This window comes from Molothrus ater, chromosome W, assembly GCF_012460135.2.
Source record: "Molothrus ater isolate BHLD 08-10-18 breed brown headed cowbird chromosome W, BPBGC_Mater_1.1, whole genome shotgun sequence".
NCBI lineage: Eukaryota > Metazoa > Chordata > Aves > Passeriformes > Icteridae > Molothrus > Molothrus ater.
Window position 1 is genome coordinate 10,243,067 of NC_050510.2, and position 8,387 is coordinate 10,251,453.

Consider the following 8,387-nt stretch of genomic DNA (forward strand, 5'->3'; position numbering starts at 1 on the left):
GAATGTCAACATCAGAAGGTTTAGAAAATCTTAAAAAACCAGGGTGACATCTCACCCTTTTCCGTTTAAAAAAGAAAAAGAGAAAAGAAAATGAACAATGTGAAAAAGAAAACATTAATAACGTTCAGTGTCCACTTGCGGAGGAATCATCGGAGTGATCACTCTCATCATCTGTTGCAGTGTGATGCCATTTCCTGTTTCACCTATCCCAACCCCCCAGGTGTGCCAACCTCTCCTTTCCCCTCCCCCTGTCCCCGGGCTTAAAAGGAGACGGGACCATGCGGTTTTGATTCTGTTGGGAGCTGTTACAAGATTCAGAGGTCTGTCATCCTGGAATAAAACTCTGGATTAAAACTCTACGGCAGAATCCTCTCCTTTTTCTCTTGACCGTCACCTGAACCTTTTCCACCAGAGGTAAACTGAGTTTCTACTATGCCTGGATTTGTTCCGAGTGCCTAGCTGCAGCATCCAGCTGGCCGAAGGTATCTCTGAGGTGAAACACCACAGCTGCCGCCTTTGGCCCAGCAGCAATGGTCAGACGAGCCCAGGCACATCTCACCCAGTAATATTGGGATTATATTCCATATATTGGCACCCAAACATGTGGTTGCACGAACCTGCAGCCCCTTAAGGAATCTCAGAACCTGGGAAAAGCTTTAAGGCAGCTTCCCGTCCACTGGTAGAGCTGTGGATGCATAGCTCTCCAGAGAAATTTTGGGACTGATCCCACAAGAAGTTTCTTGGAATGCTCGGTGCCTCTGGAAAGTGCAGCTCCTTTCTGGTGAGCGAATTTTCCAGGGGAGAATAGGGGAGCCCCTCCTGCCCGAGGGGTCCTATTCAAGTGAAGAGACCAGCCTGCCTGACTTTGCCAGCAACAGCTTCGATTTCAGTGAGTATTTCTGCTCCTTGGGGGAGTAGAAGCTCAAATTCCGTCTCTGCCGTGAGACTTGTTCTTTTTTGCTCTTGCATTTTAGGCTGCACAGCCCTGCAGAGCGAAAGCGATAGCTTGTTAAGCTTTAACCCACTGTGGCATGTTTTTGCCGTTTTTAGAATTGGCAGTGCCGGCTCGGAGGAGTGGGACAGCTCTGCCTGCCCCTCCCCCCGGCTCGGCAGCGCAGCGTGCTCGGCTCTCAGTGCGGGGGGGGAGCTCTCTCGGTGCGGGGGCAAGGGTGCTGCTCTCTCTCGGTGCGGGAGTGCGGGGTGCTCTCTACATGTGGCACGGGGCGGCCCTGGTTTCGGCTTGCCGCGCGGTGCCAGGGGGCTGCTCTCTACACATGGCGAGGGGGGGCTGCATTCTCGGGCGGGGGAGGCTTTGTCTGTCTCTCCATGCGGCGGGGCGGGTCTCGATTCCCTGCTGCTGCTGCTGCCAGTGGCAGTTTTAAAAGCAGTATATACAGATGCATTGTAAAAGCTTTCATCTAAATATCACTTTTTAACCGTGGTCTTTTTAGAAATCGGTAGCTGATTTTGGCTTTGCATTCGGTCGGAGGGACTTTGTTCTGTGCCATTTACATCTAAAATGGGCTCGATGTTAAGCACAGCACAAAAAGGAGTGTATTATATTGTTGCAATTTTAGTGCAAATGAAAAGTTCTCTAAAGGAAAATTGAAACAGTTTATAAGGTGGCTTTTTCTGCACTTCCCACAAACTTCTCCTGAGGAAGTCCACAATATTCAATTTTGGGATAAAGTAGGGCATGAATTGATAACCTTGGGACAGTCTGGGAATACATCTTCAGCTAAATTTGCGTTCTGGAGCTTACAAATTCGAACAGCGTTGCTCAAACAAAGGGAATTGGAGAAAAAGCCAAATATCAAGCCATGTACCTCTGCTCTCCCTGTTTCTCCCCCTTCCAGCCCTAAACCTCTTACCCCAAAACTTGGTATTTTAAAGAGAGCAAATTCCGCTCATCTGCTGGGAAGACGACTCCCAGTGCAGGTTAAAATGCCTGAGTTCCCTTGTCCACAAGGACCTGGCCAGACTACGTGGAAACTTTCCCAAAACCCTGTGTCCCCTGCTCTGAAACCCAGAGCACCTGTTAGCTTTTCAGAGAGCAGTGATGCCCAAAATGGCCCCCAGTCCCTAGGGGGTACACAAGATGGAGGATGCCACGTGGCACCATCCCAAACCTGGTCGTCTTCTTCCCAAGATCCCCTTAAGCATCCCAAAATTCCTTCCCCCTCCCCTTCTGTTCCTCGTGACACCTTCCCTCCTCCCCCCTTTCCTGCAGTACCCTCAGCTCCACCCCTCTACTCCTCCCAGGGGGCGTCTGCCGATGTGATGTCACCAGGCATCCCTGCCCCCTGTTCCCACGGTATCCCCGCCCCCTGTTCCCACGGTATCCCCGCCCCCTGCCTTCCCCCTGTGCCCGCCCCCTGTTCCCATTTTGTCCCTGCCCCCTCCCCGGGTTCCCACGGTGGGGGCATGCCCACTGCACTTCCTCACAGCTGTATCTGTGATCCCATTGCTTCCAATTCAAAGGATACAGGGCAGGAAGCTGCAGACCCAATACAGGGTCCCACTTTGTCATTCGCTTCTGTTTCATATCAGCCTGCAGCACAAGGAGGAGCGGCCCCAACTGCTAATTGGAGCTCTTTTGGATGACAATTGATTAAAGAGATCTGTAAATCTCACTGGGAGTACGGCCCACACAGTCCATACTTCCGTGGCCTTTTAAATTCTGAATTGAGTAGGACTGTAGTAGTCCAACATGATTTAAAACAGCTTTTCTCATGCCCCATGACCTCTACAGAATTCAAATTATGGGAATTAGCATGGAAACAACTGCTAAAAGAAGCTCTCCCAGGCTTGCATGCTCATCCAAACACAGCGAAAGATGCTAATGGCATGCTAATTACCATTGAGCATCTCTCCGGTGAAGGCCAATGGTCTTCACCCTCAATCCAAGCTACCACAATTCCTGTAGAAACACTCGAGAAAGTAAAGGAAGCAGCTGAAAAAGCATTCTTTTCCCTTCAACCTGAGGGGCCTTTTGAGCCCTACAGGAAGATTAAGCAGCTACCATCAGAGCCTTTTCTGAAATTTGTAGAAAGGTTAACTAGAGCCATTGAAATCCAAGTTAAAAAAGAGAATGCAAGGGAAGAGGTTTTAGAGGAAATGGCATTTACAAATGCAAATGAACAGTGTCGCGTGGCAATTTTGAGTCTCCCTCTAGAACCTCCCCCTACACTAAAAGATATGCTTCTAGTTTGTAACAGGAAAGTGCCTCTGATGAGTGTTGCTGAAGATACCAGACCAAGGCTGCTGCCAAGACCACCACAGCGTGTCACCATTGCCAGCCCTGTGCCCATTCCCTCAGCACAGCAGTACCCTGGGAAGCAGCAAAGACCAGCAATGGTTGACCCCACAAAACCATGCCTGCTTTGCAATAACCTTGGGCATTGGAGTAGCCAGTGCCCCCTGAAAAAGCAATTTGATGAATTTAGAAATGGCAGGGGAGGAAAATTACAAGCACTCCCAGGGGGTCAGCAACAACAAAAAAACTGAAAGGGGAGCGCCGGCTTGCCAGGCGTGCAGACACAAAAAGAGCAGGCCAAGGGAATAAGGGAACCAAAACAAACCAAGCGCGCGGTAATATTACTATTTCTGTAAGTTAAGCAGATGTTTCAAAGACCACGTCTGCTGATCCACTGGTGAAAGTCAAACAAAATATCCTTTGTTATGATTTAGGTGAACCCATGTTAACCACGTCTTCTGTCAATGAGCCTTACAGGTTGCAGCTGACAGAATCACTCCACCTGAAAGACACTGACTGGCATTTTGTCTCCATCAATCCAGAACAGAAGGGCACTTGGCACTGAATTCGTTGTAAGTATATCATCATTGGGGACACCAAACACACACCACATGAGATTGAAATTGCTCCAGGAATGACAACATCAGATCCTGAGCAATTCGTTCTCGGGCTGCACTGTTTCCACCCACCCCTGTTTCTTCCCAAAGGTCAAATTGTTGCCCAAGCTATCCCTGTGCCGTTTTTGCCTGAAGGCACCGAAAAACAAGGGCCCACAGTCGCCTGGGTCCAAGTTATTGGGAAAGACAACCCAAATTATGGTGTAATGTCAGTGGGGGTGGGGAGTCAAAACGCATTGAGATGCTTGTAGACACGGGTGCAGACTGCACAGTGATCCCAGTACAAGACTGGCCAGCACATTGGCCTTTGCAAAACATTGCCGGTCACGTTCAAGGTGTAGGAGGCCTGCAATTGGCGAGACAATCCAAAAGCATCATCCAAATCAAGGGACCAAACGAACAATTGGCAGATATCAGTCCATTTGTGTTAGATTATTCGGAACCTTTGTTAGGGAGAGATTTAATGGCCCAGTGGGGTGTCACAATTGATATTCCAGACTCTCCACAGCATTTTTGTACAGCCATCATTGCACAACAGCGCCCCACCCAAAAACTGAAGTGGAAAACAGACAAACCAGTTGAGGTGAAACAGTGGCCGTTCAGTAAAGAAAAATAACGGCGCTCGAGGAGCTAGTGGAAGAGCAGCTGAAAAAGGGTCACATTGTGGAAACCACGTCCCTGTGGAACTCTCCAGTGTTTGTCATTCAGAAAGCTGACAAAAAGAGATGGCAGCTCCTCCACGACCTCCGACAAATTAATAATGTCATTGAAGATATGGGCTATACCCAACCTGGTATGCCATCCCCAACAATGCTTTCCCAGGATTGGAAATTAGCTGTTATTGATATAAAAGTTTGTTTTTTCCAAATTCCCCTATACCCTGACGATGCACCGCGTTTCGCATTCTTGGTCCCCACCATCAACATGGAAGCCCCTATTAAAAGGTACCATTGGACAGTTCTTCCTCAATGCCTTAAGGTCTCACCAGTGATCTGCCAGTGGTATGTCTCTTCCCTGCTTTCCCCAGTGCGTGCAGCCGCAGAAAAAGTCATCATCTATCATTATATGTATGATATCCTTGTGTGTGCCCCCAATGATGATTTACTCACACATGTGCTTGACCTAACGATCCATGCATTGATTGTTGCATGGTTTGAGCTCCAGGAAAAGAAAATTCAAAAGATGCCACCTTGGAAATATTTGGGCTTAGAAATTGGAAATAGGAACATTGTTCCTCAAAAACTAGAAATCAATCCAAGGATCAAGACCCTTGTGGATGTCCACAAGTTGTGTGGGTCTTTGAATTGAGTAAGGCCATGGCTCGGTCTGACTAACGAAGACCTTGCCCCTCTTTTCAATTTATTGAAAGGGGGAGAGGACCCAGGTGCTCCTAGGTCTATTACCCCAGAGGCATGGAAAGCTCTAGAAAAGGTTCAGATTGCAATGTCTACAAGACAGGCCCACCGATGTCGGCCTGACCTGCCATTCAAATTTATCATCTTAGGTAAGTTGCCACACCTCCATGGAATCATTTTCCAGTGGGAGGAAAAACAAACACCTAAGGCAAAGGACACATCTAAAAAGGGCCAGGACCAGAGGGACCCTCTCTTGATCATAGAATGGGTTTTCCTCAGTCACAAAAGGTCCAAGAGAATGACAAAGCCTCAGGAGCTGGTAGCAGAACTGATCTGGAAAGCAAGGACCCGGATCAGGGAGTTAGCAGGATGTGACTTTGAGTGCATTCACATTCCCATTGAGTTAAAATCGGGTCAAAATACTATGCAAATATTGACAATTGTTTTGAGAAAATGAAGTGTTGCAGTTTGCTCTGGATTCCTACTCAGGACAAATTTCTGTCCACCAGCCTGCCCACAAAATGTTCAAACAAGATGTTCAATTTACTCTGAAATTGAGAAGTGCTCAGAGTAGGAGACCTTTAAAAAAGGCTCTGACCGCCTTTACAGATGCGTCCGGGAGGTCCCACAAGTCTGTTATGACTTGGAAGGATCCTCAAACCCAGCAGTGGGAGATGGACATTGCTGAGGTGGAAGGTTCACCTCAGGTTGCTGAATTGGCTGCTGTTGTTAGGGCTTTTGAAAGGTTCTCAGAACCATTCAATCTGATTATGGATTCTGCATATGTGGCAGGAGTAGTATCCAGGGCAGATCAAGCAATACTGCAAGAAGTGTCTAACATCGCACTTTTTGAACTGCTCTCAAAACTTGTAAAGTTAGTCACTCGCTGGGAGCAACCATTTTATGTGATGCACATCAGGTCACACACCGACTTGCCAGGGTTTATCGCTGAAGGCAACAGAAGGGCAGATGCTCTTGCTGCACCTGCAGTGATGGCCACTCTTCCAAATGTTTTTGAACAGGCAAAAATCAGCCACCAGCTTTTCCACCAAAATGCACCTGGCCTAGTTCATCAGTTTCACATCACTCGAGAACAGGCCAAAGCGATTGTGGCCACATGCCCAAATTGCCAACAACATGCACTCCCTACAGTGAGTGCGGGAGCAAACCCTAGGGGATTGAACAGTTGTGAACTGCGGCAAACAGATGTTACACACATACAGTCATTTGGACGGCAGAAATACGTTCACATTAGTGTAGATAGCTTTTCTGGAGCAGTCTATGCTTCTGCCCACACAGGAGAATCATCTATCGATGCCATTAAGCACCTCTTACAGGCTTTTTCTTTCATGGGCATCCCCAAGGAGTTGAAAACTGATAATGGGCCTGCCTATAAATCCAAGGATTTCAGGAGCTTCCTGCAGCAATGGGGAGTAGAGCATAAAACTGTCATCCCCTACTTCCCTACAGGTCAAGCCATAGTAGAAAGGACTCACCATGATATTAAAAGAGTCCTGGACCAGCAACAACAGGTTCTGAAGGTGGAACCTCCCCACATCCAGTTGTCCAGGGCGCTGTTCACAATAAATTTTCTGAATTGTTCCTTTGACAGCCTGAACCCGCCCATCCTACGCCACTTTGAGGGGAGCAGTCATAGGTTGACAAAAGAAAAGCCTCCGGTTTTAGTAAAGGACCCTGAGACTTGGAAGACGGTGGGACCTTACAAATTGCTTACTTGGGGACGTGGATATGCCTGTGTGTCCACCCCCTCTGGTTTAGAGTGGGTTCCTTCCAAATGGGTAAGGCCTCATGTTCCCAAGGTCTCAGAGAAATCGACAGAAGCGCCCCAGGTCGCTAACGCTGCCTGGAGAAGGAAACGCTGCACGCGTTCTCTGGAGGAAATTCCATTTAAGCCTCCTTTCTGGAATAGTTTGTAATATATGTTTGTCTTAAATTCCTTGTACCAGTTCAGGTCCCATGGTTCGTGTGTAGTCTTGAGACGCCATGAGACCAAGCCTGCTCCTCGTCCTACTCGCGATCATCCCACCAGCGATCTCCTGGATAGTCCCTCAGCGCAAAGTATGTATGAACTACCTTGGCAAAAGACCTTGGACATCAAGAGAGAAACTGAAAACTGGCTGAGTAGACTGTTCAAAGGCTGGGGACTCTCAGGCTGGTTGGGATCTATTCTGAAAACTGTGTTTTTTAGTACTGTTTATATTAGTTATTGTTGTTGTAGTTGTTAGCATTGTTTTTGGACTAGTCAAACGCATGGTTCTCAAGTTGATTTCAAGCTCATCTCCCCCTCCTGAAGTTTACCATTTGGAAGCCCTTAGAGCTCCAATGAATGACATGGAAGCCTCAGTGGAAAGCACTGAACCTCCTGTAGAGGAGGAACCGACTTACCAACCATGGTTTGGCAAGCATTCTGCACCAGAAACCCAGTCCTCTTCTTTTTAAACAAAACTAGGGGGAGATGTTGCAGTGTGATGCCATTTCCTGTTTCACCTATCCCAACCCCCCAGGTGTGCCAACCTCTCCTTTCCCCTCCCCCTGTCCCCGGGCTTAAAAGGAGACGGGACCATGCGGTTTTGATTCTGTTGGGAGCTGTTACAAGATTCAGAGGTCTGTCATCCTGGAATAAAACTCTGGATTAAAACTCTACGGCAGAATCCTCTCCTTTTTCTCTTGACCGTCACCTGAACCTTTTCCACCAGAGGTAAACTGAGTTTCTACTATGCCTGGATTTGTTCCGAGTGCCTAGCTGCAGCATCCAGCTGGCCGAAGGTATCTCTGAGGTGAAACACCACAGCTGCCGCCTTTGGCCCAGCAACAATGGTCAGACGAGCCCAGGCACATCTCACCCGGTAATATTGGGATTAATATTCCATAATCATCTGCATCCGAGACATCACTCAATGATTCACCCGCTTGATGCCTTTCAGGTTGGTCATGGTTTCCATCTTGCTCGTCAGCTGGATTCTGCCTCTGTGGTCGCAGGTCAGGGCGAACACATTTCGAAGGTACCCAGCGTACCCCAGTATCTGTGGATACACAAGCATACCCGCGCCCCGAAGCAATAAGGTCATAGGGACCTTCCCACTGTTTGGTGACTATATTCCGCACCCGAACCTTCGCTGATGTGCCTCGTCCGCAGCC

The 8,387-nt window shown here is 48.2% G+C and overlaps 1 long non-coding RNA gene across 1 annotated transcript; it reads left to right on the forward strand.

Annotated features, from left to right (window-relative positions):
• Positions 1-776: 776 nt before the first annotated feature.
• Positions 777-7,892, forward strand: LOC129047002 (uncharacterized). The gene is made up of 2 exons (XR_008508927.1): positions 777-889; positions 7,196-7,892. It is a non-coding gene; the product is annotated as an uncharacterized LOC129047002 (long non-coding RNA).
• The last annotated feature ends 495 nt before the right edge of the window (positions 7,893-8,387 follow it).